We start from the raw sequence: 17,407 nt of genomic DNA, 5'->3' as shown, positions 1-17,407 counted from the left end.
TGTTAGTTGTGCACCTCCATCCAAGGCTCTCACCCAAAACACTCGAAAAGTGTGGATAAAGAAGGGTACCCATGCATGATTTATCTCCTATGCCCATGCTTTAACTCTTTCAAGGTGTAGGGTCATAGGTTCCTGCATCATGTCATGCAATATCTTCTTGTGTCATTGCTTCCGTTTCGTAGCATGTTTCTTTTGCTAGCTGTTTTTGCTTTTGTCTTTGTTGATCTTACTTTTCGTGTTATGTTTTTTAGTGTGTTAAAAAATTCAAAAACTCATAAAAATTTGAAAAATCTTCAAAAAGTTTGATCGCTTGTGTTGTGTATATCACATGTGAGTTTGGCCTAGTGCATTCGTACTAATGGTGTAGTATATTTACAAGCTTAGCTTGTTTTGTATGCACATTTATCTTTGAGAGACAAATCTTGAAATCTATGTGTGATTGTTGTAAATCGATTTTCAAGCTCGTCATGAATGATTAGTCAATAGATTTGTTGGTCTTGATACATGCATAGACTTGTGCCTATATCTTTTCCTACGTTTTTATGTTTTTGCTTAAAGAGCTTATCAAATGTCAAATCTTGAAAAAAGATATTGAGCTGCAAAAGTGGTCGCACATATTAGTATTTGACTAAGAAAAAGGGAAAGGTACTTGTATTGAATGTATGGTGCCTTAAAAAGCCAAAAGCTTATTCACTTACAAAGTTGAAATATCAAAAGTTTAGGCATTAATCTCAAAATGAGATGTACTTTGTTCAAAAAATGATCACATGTTATGTTTTGTAAAGAAGCCAAATGAAAAGTTTCAAAGTTATGTAATTATTCTTGTGGGAGATCATATATTTCATTTCTATAATTGGGATAGTCCACTTAACTTAGTACTAGTTGTGTATGACTTGATTGAATTAATCATTGAAACTTCACTCTAGACTAAGGACTATTCCACATTTGATACTCACACACAACACACAAGACTTTGTTCAATGAATGCTTATTTCATTTGTGTAATTGTACATGATCAAATGTGATGTGTATACTTAATTGCATTTCGATCACAACCAAAAAGATTTTTGAATATTTTTATATGTTTTTGAAAGTGTTTTTATACTTTTGTGCTTTAAATTTTTGTTTCAAAATACATTTTTGTGTTTTCTTCAAAAACTGGTTCAGAGGCATTTTCGCGAGTATCTCGCGACTTAGAGCTACCCATGAAAAATGGTTAAGGAAAATTAAAAAATCACATTTTCATCCAGAGAGTCTTGCTACTATCTCGCAAGTATTTCGCGACTAAACACTACTCGCGAAATGTTTTTTAAGCAAAAACTGGAATTTTTCAAGTTTACACAGAAACTTTCTCGAGTGTCTCACGATTGTGTCACAACTAAAAGCTTCTTGTGAAAGCTTCTATGGGTCTCGCGACTAATCTCGTGACTCTCTAACCCACGAAAAACGCATGTTTTCAGTTTTTATGTAACAGATGTGACATTTTTTCAAACAATTTCATTTCCCTCACTTTGCCTCTCGAACCCCTCTCAACCCAAAACTTTTTTTCACTCAAACCCCATCACTTTCAAGCAAAAATCTTTGCAAAATCACTTCAAGGTATGTTTATCTAAACATTGTTTTCATTTTTGTCTTAGATTTCTGCAATTCTTTTTTTAGCTTAGGGTTTTAAAAATTGGGGATTTTCGAAAATGGGTTGGGATTCTAATTTTTGTGAAAGTTTCGTCAAAAGTTTTGATTAGGCTGAGTCCCACTTGTTGTGTTTGTGTTTGTGTTGGCCCCTTGTGGCATTTTAAGCATGTATTTAGGCAGATTTCTTTGTGTTCATGCATTGTTCATTCATGTAGAACTGTGTTGCATGCTATGTGTTCGACAAAATGTCCAAGTGACATTTTTGTGTTGGTTTGGACTCGAATGAGTTTCAATGTTTAGGATTACCCTTGATTAACCATGCTTGACATATTTTGATCATTGGGTGTGTGGTTTAAACACTTTTCCCATTGTGTGCCTCACAATGCCATGACATGCATCACCTAGGCACACACTTTGCATCACTTGCTGCACACACATGCATCAGCACATGCACACATATGCACAGTCATTTTTTTTATGCATTGCGTTCATGTTTACATGTTTTAACTCTTATAACATGTTGTTATGAGTTTCTTGTACTCTGTTTTTAAGATTTTTTTTACTTTTGTCTTGGACTAACTTGAATCTAATCAAGTTTTGTGGTTTGCTTTTGTGCTTCTCTTTTCTTTTTGCGCTTTATGTCTAGTTTTGCAAATGTCTCCCACCAAGCATGCTGCTAAGAAACCATCCTCCAAGCGTGCTCACACAGATTCAGACAACTTCAAGTCTATTGAAGCAAACATTGAGTACAATGACTTCTACAAAGGAGCAACTATCATCATGGAAACGGTTGTGCAGTTAGAAACTCTTGCGGACACCTTCATACCTGAAGTGTTCAAGGAAAGAACATGGACAAACTTGCTGAATCCAAGTGGAGTAGTGTACTCGGAGATCATCAAAGAGTTTTTCTCCAATGCTAGTGTTGAAGGGGATCATATCAACTGCTGGGTATGTCACAAGGAATTTGTCATCACTAGGGATAGCATTCAGGAGTTCTTAGAAGTTCGTCCTCCATCTCAACCAATAGCAGTGCAATATGATGAGAGATTGGAATCTACTAAGGAGATGATAAGAATACTTGGCGGTACTTCTAAGAAAACCTCCATGAACACGATCAAATTCACTCTAGAGATGAGAGCCCTTGGTCATGTGATGATCAACAACTTATACCCGGTCACTAACTTGACTACACTGTCCAAGCCAAGGACCATTTTCCTGTTCGATCTCTTCACTCACAAAGAGATTGATATTTGTGGTTACATCCTCCATCTTTTGAAGAAGAGCATTGTGAAGCAAAACTCCAGAACAGTTCTTCCTTTTCCCTCAATTGTAATGGGCCTTATTGCAAAAACGAGACTCAAACTTCCAAGTGGTCTCACTATAGTTTAGAGGGATTATCCTATTGGTGGTCACACAGTGACTCGAAGCTTAGCTCACATCAAAGGATCAAAGACCGGCACATCTCAAATTCCAAGGGTTACTGTTCAAGATGAAGGTGGTAACACAGATGATGAGATTGATCCCTTCACTTCTACCACAGAAGCTTCAGCACAACCACCCTCCTCAACACCTACACAAGGATCCGATCGTCTTGATCACCTTTTAGCAATGGTGGATCAGATATATGGCATGCTTTAATCTCATGTGCAACATATCGCGGAGCAATTTGCTTACCTCCAAGGTCAAACAACTGCCCTATCATCACAGATTAAGGATATGTCAATGGCTCATGGATCCGACTCCGAATCTAATCAATTCTAGTTCCTTTGGCCATTCCGGTCAAAAAAGGGGAGAAATTTTGAGGGGGAGATACATAGAGACTTAGACTTTTGGTTTTTTTTTTTGGTTTAGTGTTTAATTTTGCTTATGCCATAGTCTAGAACTCTTTTTTTTACATTGCTTTCTTTTAAAGCTTTAAGTACTTTGATTTAAATTCAATCTATATTCAGTACTTTGTGTTTATGTCTTTGCTTTATAGCATTTTTTTGTGTACTTAAAGTTTATCTTGAGTACTACACTCTTGTGCCCTTGTTAGATCGTGTATCCTTAATGCAAATACTTTGGTATTTTGCATTGGTTGAGTGTTTTGGACATGCAATTGATTCTTGTTTTGCACTTAATTGCATTGTGTGTCCAGGTGATTGTTTACTAGTGAAATGATCATTGTAGTCATTTCATAATGATTGTTCTTGTAAGATCAAGTTATGTTTCAATGCTTATATATTGTTGTTTACCTTGATCGCATTATACTTGCTCATATACGTACCTTGTATTCAACTTGTTATAAGCTTAATGAAAGTTTTGTTTGTGTGCGAGTGTTTCAAGATATAGGTGTATTCGTGCAAGTGCTTCACAGCTTCTAGATTAAGTCTGAGTGAATTTTGCAACTGTTCCTAAACTCACGTTAAGTCTAGAGCCTGTTATAGGGTGTTTTTGTCACGGAATAGCCAAATGGGGAGATTGTAAAGTTGTAATTTACAACTATTTTGTGTTGGCTTTAATCTCGTGCCAAATTTAATTGTAATTTTATTCAATCTTTTATACCATGTATTTTATGTGGGATTTTATTGTAAGGGTTGTGTGTTAGAGAGAGAGAGAGTGTGAAGACTCAAGCTTTTGAAGGCAGGAGATTTCTCGCGAGTATCTCGCAACTAAGCATCCCGCGAAGTGATGCATGTGCCTTACACATGACTGGAATGCGAAGAGTCATGATAGATGGTGACAGCTAGTTTTCGCGAGTGTCTCGCGAATAAGGCATTCTCACAAGACACCCGCGAAACAGTCTATTTTGTTATTTTGTCCTATCTGGACCACTGCATTCTCAATCATACTATATATACCATCATTATCCACATATTGAGTAGAGAAATTTTCAAAAGAGAAAACCCTAGCCTTAACTCTTGAGAGTGTGAGATTGTCATACCCACAATTCTATACATAATCCATTGTGGTTTTCCTCTACTCTTACCGCTCCATTTCTAAATCCTTGAGAGGTTGATAGCCTAAACACTTACCACACCCATACTGAGTGTCTAGTGAGTTTTGGTGCTGTTGGAAAGCATTGGAAGAAGCCAAACTTTGGCGGATGCAATCGGGTGCATTGCGGGATCCGGAAAACTAGAGAATACATGACTCCGTGAAGTCCGTTGGTAGCAGGAGCTTGGAGGGCTCAAGTACATTGGGTAAACTAGGCTTGGAGGGTCTTTTGTTATTCGTGTACTCCAACTTTATTCTCTAGTGGATCGATTACCCCTTGGAGGGCGGCGAAGAGGTTTTTCGCTGAGTTCTGAGGTATTTCGTCGAGTTCTTCAGTTTCCTCTTCGATAACACATCGGCGTGTTATCTTGTATTTGCATCTCTCTTCCCTACTTGTTTAGCTTTCATTTTACTGCTGTGTATTGTTGAATACGGCTTAGAGTAGTCTATTGGTTGTTCGCTCACATTTACTCTTGTTTCCACACTTAGATAAGTTAAAGTAAAATCAACCGAGCCATAATTTTTAATTTGGGGTCTAAACAAGCTCTTGTGTTTTTAACACAATTCTGAGCTTTCAGCTACGCTTCTTCTCTTCCATTCTAAATCGACGACGCCACCCACAATCTTCAGGTGCTCTCTTTATATATGATTAACGCTGATATTGGTTTATATTATTTCTCTAAACTTTGTGGGTTTATGATATTATTGTTTTGTTTGAGTTTCGGTTCTTATATATTTGACAAATTAACCTTTACACCGAAGGGCTTGACAGTCCACCATTGATTGTCTGGATCACTACTGCCATGTGAAACGAAATTGTAATAAGGTTGCTGATGCTTTGGCAAAGAAATCTCGGGTTGGGCTAGAACTAGAACTAGAACTAGAACTAGAATGTTAGGTTTGGGTTGAAGACTTACCTAGGGACATTATCCCCCTTGCTCTGTTTGATTAGTTTTCTTATGTTTTAATAAAAGCATTGGTCTGTCTCACAGACTGGTTTCTAAAAAAAAAAAAAACAATATTTACACTTTTGAGTTTGGGATGTGAGACGTGAAACTTGAGTGAGACGTAGGAACCCTTATCCATAAGTTGGGATAAAATTAACACTTTTAGAAAAATAGTCTGAGGCTGAGGTTGAACCTGGCTACCAGCATATACTTAAGGCATGGCCTCTTTTATATAAATTAATGCATTACAAGTGTCTTTTAAAGACTTAAGAAAGTTAGGAATATTAAATGCAGACCATAAATGATTTGAGTCATTTGGGTGTTTGAATGCGGTACATGCTACATAATGATGTTAACATGCACCACTTAGTGGGTGAATTCTCTCCCACAATTAGAATGTCTGAAAAATAATTTTAGAAATCATTCAGTTCACATTTGAACATACTTTAAAGTGGTCATTTGCTTCCCCATTTAATTAAAATCTAAGTTAAGCCTTCCATGCAGAGTATTTGATTACCAAGATATAAATGAGCACTAGGATTCTAAACTAGGAGTTGTACAAGATGTCCTTATTAGTTGAAAAAAGAGTCTAACCATCACATATTAAATTTTATAACTAAAGTTTATTATAGGGTAATGCACAATTTGCTGGTTCTACCAACTTTATCATTTTCAAGTTTTGAGTGGCAGAGATTGAATTCTTAACTGATTTGGTTGGGAGTGTGGGGAGGACACGATACTATTAACCTATGGACTTAGGAGTTTTTTTTTTTTTTTTTCAACCACCTTGGCAGTAAGAAAACCAATTTTAAAGTTGGTTTGTGCTATATTAAAATATTGAAGTGTCCTAAATACATACCAAAATTAAGAAGAAGAAGAAGAAGCATCAGCAGTAGTTTTGAGGCTTTGAGGGCGTTTGTTGAAATGAGTTTGTTCATATTGAGTTGTGTATGCATATAACAAGTGTTTGTCTATCTTTTGTGTCAGAAAAAATATGGTCTTCGCTTTTTAATTTTTGGTTTGTTCCAATATTGGTCAGTGAATAAGTTAATGTACAGAGAGATTGAGGCTAAATAAAATTTCTCGTATTGGAACTTTTTTTCATCAATTTTTGGTTTATTTTTTCCCCTGGTTTCTTCTTCTTTTTCCTTTTTTTATTTATATTTTTTTATAAAATAATCTTGAGTTTGAATTTGGAAAATTTTACAAGAAGTATTTAAATTAGGAGTACAGTTATGTGTAAGTTCAAAATAGCTTATTTTAGTTTTTACCTGCTTGCCCATTAAAATAACAACATAAGGATCACTGCATCTGACATCCTTGACTGCAAGGTTTACCTCTCTATGGACATGAATCCTAAGCAGACCCAAAAGGCTCTCCACTCAGGGAAAAAAAATTCAAATTTTACAAGAAAAACCAGTAGAACACGAAAGGAAATGAAAGGACTCGCTGCCTTATGTTGTGGCTTTGAATATTGAATACCTTTTTACTTAGGCAGAGTGGAGAACTAGTTGACAAAATAGTTAGATACTATCAAAGCCTAACCCAATTGTGCATATTTATAACCAAAGAAAGAAGACCAAGAACCAAGTCCTAGGTTTGGCAAGTTGCAATATTTTATATTGTTCATAAATAGTGTAACAACTAGTGGGTTCTGGAAGTAATTTTAATTTGATGGGTAAAAACCAGAAATACATGCATAAAGGACTCTGTCACAGTTCAGTGGGATTGAGTTGTTTTTTTCAAACTTATTACTTGTTTGTCCAAGCTTGATTTGAATTGATTGAGAAGATTATGGGGTTGTGATAATATTTCATATTTTACATGGCTGATTTTTAGGGAGGGAACCTAACTCACAGTACATAAGGTATTTTATTTAAGTTTTGCCCTTTAGGCTATTATATCTAGAAACAAGGCCATCATGTCTAGAGTCGGGTAAAATTATAGGTTATTTAGGTTTATATTTTAATTTTTCTTTGATTTGGTTATTCTAGACTGGAATAAAATTCTGCAATTTCTTTAAGTACAAATTTTATTCACTCAATGAAGGACATCAAGATTCATGAATTCAACAATGAGTCCTAAAACAGAACATTATGTGTCATGTCCTGTGTAAGCCTTAACACATCATGACTATCTTTTACTTTTTATATCTTATCTGACCCAACTGTGTGTATCAAAGTGGTCCACATAAATTTAGACCTACATAACAAGAACATATCTTCTAGGTAAGACAACAACCTACATATCCAATTCAACCTAACACACAACATTATCACACAATCCATATTTCTTTTTTCTTTTTCTTTCCTAGGAGATTTCAAAAAACAAAAAGAACCAACCAACAAGTTGTTAGTTGGTGTACAAGCTAATTTGGTTCACATGTAATATTCCCAAGCATGCATTTATAAACTAGCTGGTCATAAAGGACAGAATTACAAGAAGAGAAAGACTAGTAAAATGGGGTTGCAAGGGAGACCATTTTAGTTTGTTTCTTCTTTACTAAAAGGATATGTAATGACGTGCTAAGGAGATGCTTGTTTGTGAGGCATATTGACAGGCTGTGATGCAAGTAAAATTGGGCTACGACCAAGCTAAAACTAAGGGGTTTAAAGAGTCTAATGTACAAGCTAGATAGCTGAAGTTTTTGATGTTTCTATCTTGGTTAAGTTGATAATTTGTGAGTGTAGGAGTTTGCAACATTGCTGCTTGTATTGTAAATAATTTATTGATTGGAATATATGAATTTATGAATTATCAAAGTCAATCGTGAAATGTATTTAAGAATTATCAACCATTTAGAGTAAAAAAAAAAATGTTTGTAGAATCTTTCAACTGTGAAACGTATTTACTTTTTAATGTATGTTATTGCTTACCTTGTTTTTATTTCATGCTATATTGCGATAGGAGTATGGGGAGAGTGAAGAACATTGAAGAGCAAGATGCTCTCCAAGTTAGGGCCCCAAAAAGACCACTTGGAGCATTTTTAATTTATTAGTAAGATTTACACGATTCATTATATATTCAATTGTTTTATTTTTCCTATTGTTATATTCAAGAAAGTGATTTTTGTCCAATTTGGATTTCTAGTAAAAAGCAAGTAGAAATGCGGAAAGCTAAAGGCATTTTCAATAAGATAAGCAAAGTTCTAAGTTGAATAATACTTATATTTTTTTAGGTTATTATTATTGTTTAGTTAACATATTCATGGATATCATACTTGACTATGAAAATCTAAAATTACAGGTTTGGGATGAGATTACAAAAAAGTGGAATAATCTTGATGAAGACTCTAAATTAGAGTACAAGAGGGAAGCACGTGAGAATTCTAAAAATTATGCACATTTAACACATAATATTCCTTGCAAACCACATAAAGTAAGTATTCAATGAAACTTTTAGAATGCATCACAATGTATTAAATGTCGTTATAAAACCCTTTTTATTCATTTTATAATGTAGGTTTCATTAGATACTCGATGTACCCTTGGTTGCGTTCGTTTAATGGTTAACAAATTGAATCCAAGACAAAAATCTATCATTCAAGAGTTAGGGTTTGGTAGTTTGTTGAATTTAAAGTTTATAAATTTGGATAGAGATTTACGCAAATGGTTAATTGATCATTTTGACCAAATTCATGTGCATTGGATATTTGTGGTAAGAGACTACCAATTCCACTGAAGATGTAGAATATATTTTAGGAATAAAATCAATTCGGGTTGATATATCTATTGTTGGGAGCGCAAAAGAGATAAATCTTATGTTCCAACAATATGGATTAAATGTGGAAGGGGATATACCAATTAAGCTCTTAGAGGATGAGTTGAATAAGATGGAAACATCTGCAAATGAATTTGTGAGTTATTTTTTGCTGTTTATAGTGGGTGCTTTATTATGTCCCACTACAAAATCTTATATCAAACGGTCTTTTATTTTAATTTGCCGTAATATTGAAGAGATTAAAAACTTGAATTGGGCGAAGTTTGTGCTGGATTTTCTCATTCAAGGTGTACGCAAACATAAAGACAATAATCTTGTAGCAGTTGATGGTTGCATGTTGTTATTAATGGCAATATGTAGTAAACAGTTACATTCAAGAATACAATTTTGTTTCTTAAATTTCTATGAATCTTGATTATAATTTTATGAACATATTATACATTTGTAGTTGTTCTATTTTGAACATGTTAACGTTGAAATTGACGTTCAACATGTGTCCAAACGACTTCGACCACGTATTTGTTTTTGGGGAAAAGAGGAAGTTAAGCAAAGGATGCTGAAATTACATTCAATTGGAGGTTTTGATAGTCCTAAGGTAACAATTGATTGTTTATAATGTTTGAATACTTATTATTCTATTAAATGTAGAGCTTATTTGAATTTTTACCGTATGTAGTTGACATTATTTATTTTATGTTTATCATAGTTACTAGTAACACAAATGGAGGGTCGATATGAGACTGCCAATATTCCATTGGAAAAGCAATATATTAATCAGTCTCATGCTATGGCATGTAGGGATGAACACAAGCCAAATATGGTATCATTTCCACCCAATAAATTTTATGACTTTGATGATTTTTTGATAATGGACATTTTTTATGATTGTTCCTATAAATTAATCCACAGGATTATGATGAAGCAACTCGTAGATTTGAGCAAAAATTAACAAGTATTATAGATGATTTGCTAGTTTTGCATAATACCGTGAATGTCATTGCAAAAAATACGGAAACACTTAAGAAAGATATTGTTTTGGAGTTAAAGAATGTCATTGCAAATAATATGGAAACATTTAAGAATGATATTGTTTTGGAGTTAAAGAATTTAGCAAACAATACGGAAACATTTTAAGAATGATATATATTTGGAGTTAAAGAATGTAGCAAAAAGGGAACGCTCTGGACATACCATTGATTTGGACCTAAATGATATTGTAAAAGAGCTATAAATGAGACAAAGGTGCCACCTATGAAAGATTTTACATCTCTGGTCCAAGACAAAATGGACCAAGATGTTACAATTCATGTTAAAAAAGAATCTAAGAAAAAATCTACATCTCTAGTTCAAGACAAAATGCACCAAGATGATACAGTACCCATTAAAAGAGAATTTAAGACAGTGTCACCATCTCCAATACAAGACAATACAGAAACATTTAAGAATGATATTTGTTAGGAGTTAAAGAATGTAGCAAAAAGGGAACGTACTGGACATACCATTGATTTGGACCTAAATGATATTGTAAAAGAGCTATAAATGAGACAAAAGTGCCACCTATGAAAGATTTTACATCTCTGGTCCAAGACAAAATGGACCAAGATGTTACAATTCATGTTAAAAAAGAATCTAAGAAAAAATCTACATCTCTAGTTCAAGACAAAATGCACCAAGATGATACAATACCCATTAAAAGAGACTTTAAGACTGTGTCACCATCTCCAATACAAGACAATACAGAAATGTTTAAGAATGATATTTGTTAAGAGTTAAAGAATGTAGCAAAAAGGGAACGTACTGGACATACCATTGATTTAGACCTAAATGATGTTGTAAAAGAGCTATAAATGAGACAAAAGTGCCACCTATGAAAGATTTTACATCTCTGGTCCAAGACAAAATGGACTAAGATGTTACAATTCATGTTAAAAAAGAATCTAAGAAAAAATCTACATCTCTAGTTCAAGACAAAATGCACCAAGATGATACAGTACCCATTAAAAGATAATTTAAGACAGTGTCACCATCTCCAATACAAGACAATACAGAAACATTTAAGAATGATATTTGTTTGGAGTTAAAGAATGTAGCAAAAAGGGAATGTACTGGACATACCATTGACTTGGACCTAAATGATATTGTAGAAGAGCTAAAAAATGAGACAAAGGTGCCGCCTAAGAAAGAGTCTACATCTCTAGTCCAAGACAAAATGGACCAAGATGTTACAGCTCATGTTAAAAAAGAATCTAAGAAAGAGTTTACATCTCTAGTTCAAGACAAAATGCACCAAGATGATACAATACCCATTAAAAGAGAATTTGAGACGGTGTCACCATCTCCAATACAAGACACAATGGAGAATGACCGCAATGTTCACATGGTTGGGCTAAGCAAATCCATACAAAAACCTGGCAGCAAAACAGACCTATCTTGTAATGTGGTAAGCGATATGGTACTTGCTAGTTAATTATTTTAAAATTGTTTAGTATTTCTATTAGCTACACAATTTTGTAAATTTTTTTCTTTGTTATATATTGTGCAGGATGTGAATATGCTACAATTAACTTTCCCACTGTAGACACTCAATTTTGCACCCATAATTTAATCAAGGAGCATGACTCGAATGACCATTCATGTAAAAAAAAAATCGTTCATGCATCATTCTGTTCTTGCATTTCATGCATCATTTTGTTCTTGCATTTCATGCATCATTCTGTTCTTGCATTACATACATCATTTTGTCTCTGTATTACATGCATCATGTCATTTATTACATATCATGAAAATAATCTTGAGATTCTAACTGAACGAGCATATACTCTCAAATCTCTCTCTTATCTATTGTGTTAATTAACTTTGCTCTTAATTTTATTTCTACTCATGCTTTCATACATTCTTCAACTCTATTTTATCAAATTCTAAATTTTAAAATACACAAAAATTCTCATTTTATTTCTTGTCCAAACCCCACATTTCTATTTAAACTGACTGTGTTTTATTTTAAAGTTTAATCACAAAATCAAATTTTCACTTTGTCCAGCATTTGATAACATTTGATTTTTGGTTTAAAAAAAAAAGGAAATTAAAAAGAGAAAAAAAAAATCTAGTGCTGCTAGTGAGGGTGAGACGTAAACTGTGCAGTGATGCTACAGTGTACCCCACCTGCAAAATCAAACAAGAAAAATTCTCATGCTCGGTCTTGGCATTGAAAGTATGGAAGAGACAATGCCAACGGCTAGCAGCTTAGAAATAAGAGGCAAGAGGTTATGAAAAAAAGGGAGGCTCTCTAGTTTTAAAAAGGAAAATCTTTGAGGGAGAGAGACTCAGAGGCCCTCTGGTATTCATTGAAAATCCAAAGAGTCTTGAGAGGAGAGGTAGAAACACACCGAAAATACACAAACATTCAAATAACCTTTCCTCTCCAAAAGTTTTTTTTACCTTTTTATGTCCATTTTCATTGTTTTTGATTTGTATTTAGATATTTGAATTTAGTTTAGTAATAAAAATAGGATGAAATTACATTATTCATCCCTAAAGTTTATCCTATGTGTGTAGTTAGTCCCTCAAGTTTTCAAGATAAGTAATGTAAGTCCTTTAGTTAACTTCTGTTAGTGGTGTTGCTTATGTGACTAACAGAATAATGATCTAACAATTTTTTTAAATGATGTGGATTTTTTTTTTATTAAAAAACTTACAAAATTACACATAAGAAAGAAATTAGACCCATTCCAATTCAAATCTTTATCCTAAACTAGTACAAAAAATCTCCGTTTGCATTATCATTTATTCATCAATACAATATTTACGGTCACCAGTAGCAATAGTACTTGCACTTCAAGGCCTACTTGCACTTTTTTTTTCTTCAAGGCCTACTAGAACTTCACCCATGGTGGGTTGACTTTTGACTCAAGGACAAGGTACTAGAGGTCTAGAATGATCGAAGGTGCCACGTCGGACGAGGACAAGGTGACTCTGGTGTACAAGTTTGAAGATATCTGGGAGCTTCTCAAATCGTCGCATGCGAGTATTGTGAATGAGGTCTTGGACTTTATACTCAAGTGCCTCGACAACAAGAGCCCCATTGTTAAACAAAAGGTATAATTGTGATTATGAATTTGTGTTTTTGATTAATTGTGGTGCTTGGATTTGGGGATTAGGTTGGGTAGCACATCTGTGGGGTTCTTGAAATCTTGGGGAATTTATATATATATATATATATATATATATATATATTTTTTTTTTCTGTTTGTTTGCTGGGAAAGTGAGGGGAAATAAAGAATAAAGAATTTGGGTTTTGGGTTTTGGGTTTTGGGTATTTGGCTGTTGGGAAATAAGTTTTTTTTTTTTTTTTTTTTTTGTTTTAAGCTTTGTTTGTTGAATAATCTTTTTCTTAATTTTTTGTGATTATCTAATGCAGCTCAAGATGTTATGAATCGTGTGAATTGAGTTGTTTTATTATGTTGAAATTATCTTTAAATCCATACAATGAAAAACATCGACCCACCATGGGTGAAGTGCAGGTAGGCCTTGAAGAAAAAAAAGTTGTAGGTAGGCCTTGAAGTGTAGGTACTATTGCTGCTAGTGACGGTAAATATTGTATTGATGAATAAATCAGATTGTAAATAGAGTTTTTTTTTTTTTTTTTGTATTTGTATTGGGTTAGGATAAAGATTTGAATTGGAATGAATCTAGTTTCTTTCATATGTAGATTTAATTTTGTAAGTTTTTAATATAAAAAAATTTCACATCATTTAAAAAAATGTCAGGTCATTATTCCGTTCGCTACGTAAGTAACACTACTATTGGAAGTTAACCGAAGGACTTATATTACTCATCTTGAAAACTTGAGACTTAGGGTTCTAATTGCGCACATAAGATAAATTTCAGGGACTAATAATATAGTTTCGCCTAAAAATAAAATAAAGCTTCTTAGATAGATTAGTATTATTATTTATTTGTATTCAAGTTAATTCCTATGTTTTAAAATAGGATTGCTTCCTATGTTTTAGGATTTGTTGATGAGTTTATTTCATTATTGATTATTTATCTGTATTAAAAATGCATTAATAACATTCTCAAAAAAAAAAAAAAAAAAAAAGCATTAATAAGAATTATGTAAAAAAATCAACTCAAAATATATATTTTCTCTCTTCTAAGTCTAGGAGATTGGCCATCTTGACTAACTCTTTTATATTCAGTAAATTATCCGAGTTCATAACAGATTGAATAATATTTTTGAGAACCAAACTCAGCCATGAGGGGAGACAAGCAAAACTCCAATACTAATCAAACCCAAAATCCCCATTCAAATGAATCAAATCCAATCTCAAACACCTTTCCTGCATAAGCCACAAACCCCAAATCTCCAAACACAAAACTCCCAGCCAGCAAACGCCACTGTACAGATCGATCAGAATTCAAAGCTGCTATCGCTGCAACAAAACCAACCATACCGTCAATGGATGCTGCTCGAGCCATCGCCAGATTCTTAGTAGAAAAGGCTGGTTATATATCTCTCACCTCTCTTTAACTGTGCTTGATTTGTTGTATGAATTTTGGCTTCTGAATGCTTGTAAACTAGGACCAGATGTCGAATATTGATAAATGGAAATAATTAGAGGAACTGGTTTCGGTAAAAAAAAATTAGAAAGAGAAGGGAGATGTTTTCGGTTGGAGTTGTGGAGTGAATGACATTTGGTAAAGAGAGAACATAGAGATTATTGGGTTTTCTTTAGGCTAGTCTTGTCGTTTAGGCCATGAATCATGATTGATATTATAAGGGTTTAGCTAAAACCAAAGCCCACGTGCATTGCAAAGAAAATGACAAAACCAAACTAGTCCATGGGCTGATTCATTTTTTAACAATCAAGTTCCATCTCTTTTAAAGCATAGTTTCTCTATAAAAAAATCCAAGGCTAAAGTAAATTTAACTTTTCTATTCCCAAATAATAACAATTGAAAATATGAGTTAAGTTTAGACATGCTTTACATAGTATGATTGGTATTCCTGTTGCTAATACTTGCTTTTAATTTCATTTTTGTCGTGTCATTCTTTTATCATTGTTTGCCTCACCATATGATTTATCTTTAAGCCACCATGCCATAAAATTAACTACTTGCTTGATTTTATGAAATAAGTTCGATTGATAATTTTGTGTCCATCGAATAATTAATTAAACACCAAATAACTCTTACTTAGTAGAGACCGATAGACATACAAGTCATGTATGAGTGTCTCACATTCTCAAGATGTAATTTAACTCTAAACTCATTAGACTTGTTCTTGATCACTTTATCACACAAGTAAGTTGTTTCCAAAATATATCCAATAATTATTTTTGAGCATTCTTATTTTACAGCACTGCCATTGAATTTGATTTGTATTTTGTTAATTAATTTGAATAAAATTATAACTATTTTTCCAACAATTGGACACAAACTTTGCCACTCACTTTACTCCAATTTGTACATATGTGAAATGATGATTAGATTAGTTATCACAGAGTAGCAATGATGGTCTCTTGTGTCAATGATGTAATTTAATTATAAATTGACATAATATGTGTAAGTTGTGATAAAGTGTGATAAAGTGAGTGTCTCTGAAAAAATTGCACAAAATATCTTGAGGCTCTATTCCTACAGTATTATCAGTCACAAAATACTGTGGAACCTGCCATCCTATGGTCCTCTAGGTTTATTATTGTCAAATGATGTTAAATAAAGACAACTACGTAACCTTGTCCGCCACAAAATATTGTAGACTCTCACTTTTCTAGAGATACGGTGTCTATAAATGAAGACGATGAATTGGATTGGATAAGGGAGAGTATGTTATAATAACTAAATTTTAAAACGAAAATTAATGTTAGGAATTTTGATTGAACTATAAATACCTCTTTTAATCGTACCATTTCTTTTTATGAGTAAAGAAAGAACACAAGTGCACACTCATAATTAATAAGAAAAGGTTGTCATCCAAAGGAATCCACCTATGAGATCTCATAGCAAGAAACTTGCTATTTATTGGAATCCACCAAAATATAATAGTTTGTCAAAAAAGAAATTCTTCTTCTCACAAATCAATGGCTGATCAATGGGTTGCTGCCAGCAAGGCACCAAGCAGCCAAGGCTTGCAACATGCATGGGCGGCCATGGCATGCTGCTAGCGGGCCATGCGAGCATCATGCAACCATGGCTTGCTATGTGCATGGACAGCCACCCGAAGGTCTGGTGTTAGGCAAAATAACCTTCTTTTGTGCTACAAGGTTTAATAGTTTTCTCATATATCTCATGAGAGCTTAAAAACTATTGAATCAATACCTTGGGATTAAATGTTGAATATATATAAACTAAGGAAGTCAATCCCGTATCGGAGGTTGTACCGGTTTGGCCACCGGTACAATATATTTCGGATACCGGTCAATACTGGTGTACCGTTTTGGGTTTACCGTTATTTTATATATATATAGACACACACACACCAAAATCTCTAGAACCATGTTTATAAACATATAATATTTTACTTATATTATAGTAAATATAAAAGTTTATTATAAAACATTACCTCAATTCAGAACAAATTATTCATAGTTTTAGACTTTAGTATCAAATAAAAGGAAAAAAAAAAACACAATATAAAAATAGAAAGCTTAGTTATTCATTGCATACTAAGAAAACAAATAATACTAAGAAGTTAATATAAACAAGTTACCATTATGCCTTTACAAAAATTCAAAAATTACAAAACTAAAAAATTGAAAAAAAAAAAAAAAAAAGTTTTTTTCTGTACCGGCCGGTACACCTGGTACCGGCCAGTATTGCTCGAAATTGGCCGGTACTGCCGATAGGCCAGTATTTTTTTCGGTACAATATAGAAGTGTACCGGTACCGGTGCACTGGCCGGTACGGTATGTACCAGCCGGTACAGTATCGGCCACACTGATATAAACATTCTTTTATTATTCACAACAACTTGAGATAGGAAAACTTGCCACACCACTCTCTATGGTAGGTTGCAGGTTGACTTGTGACAGTGAGCAAGATTATGGATTTGTTAGGAACACATTAATTTATGAGAAACATGCGATCTATGTGTTCGGTTTTTTTTTTTTTTTTTAGTCAGGCCAAACAGT

Source organism: Castanea sativa, chromosome 12 (genome assembly GCF_040712315.1).
Source record: "Castanea sativa cultivar Marrone di Chiusa Pesio chromosome 12, ASM4071231v1".
In the NCBI taxonomy this organism is placed as follows: Eukaryota; Viridiplantae; Streptophyta; class Magnoliopsida; order Fagales; family Fagaceae; genus Castanea; species Castanea sativa.
Note: the sequence above shows the minus strand (reverse complement) of the source record.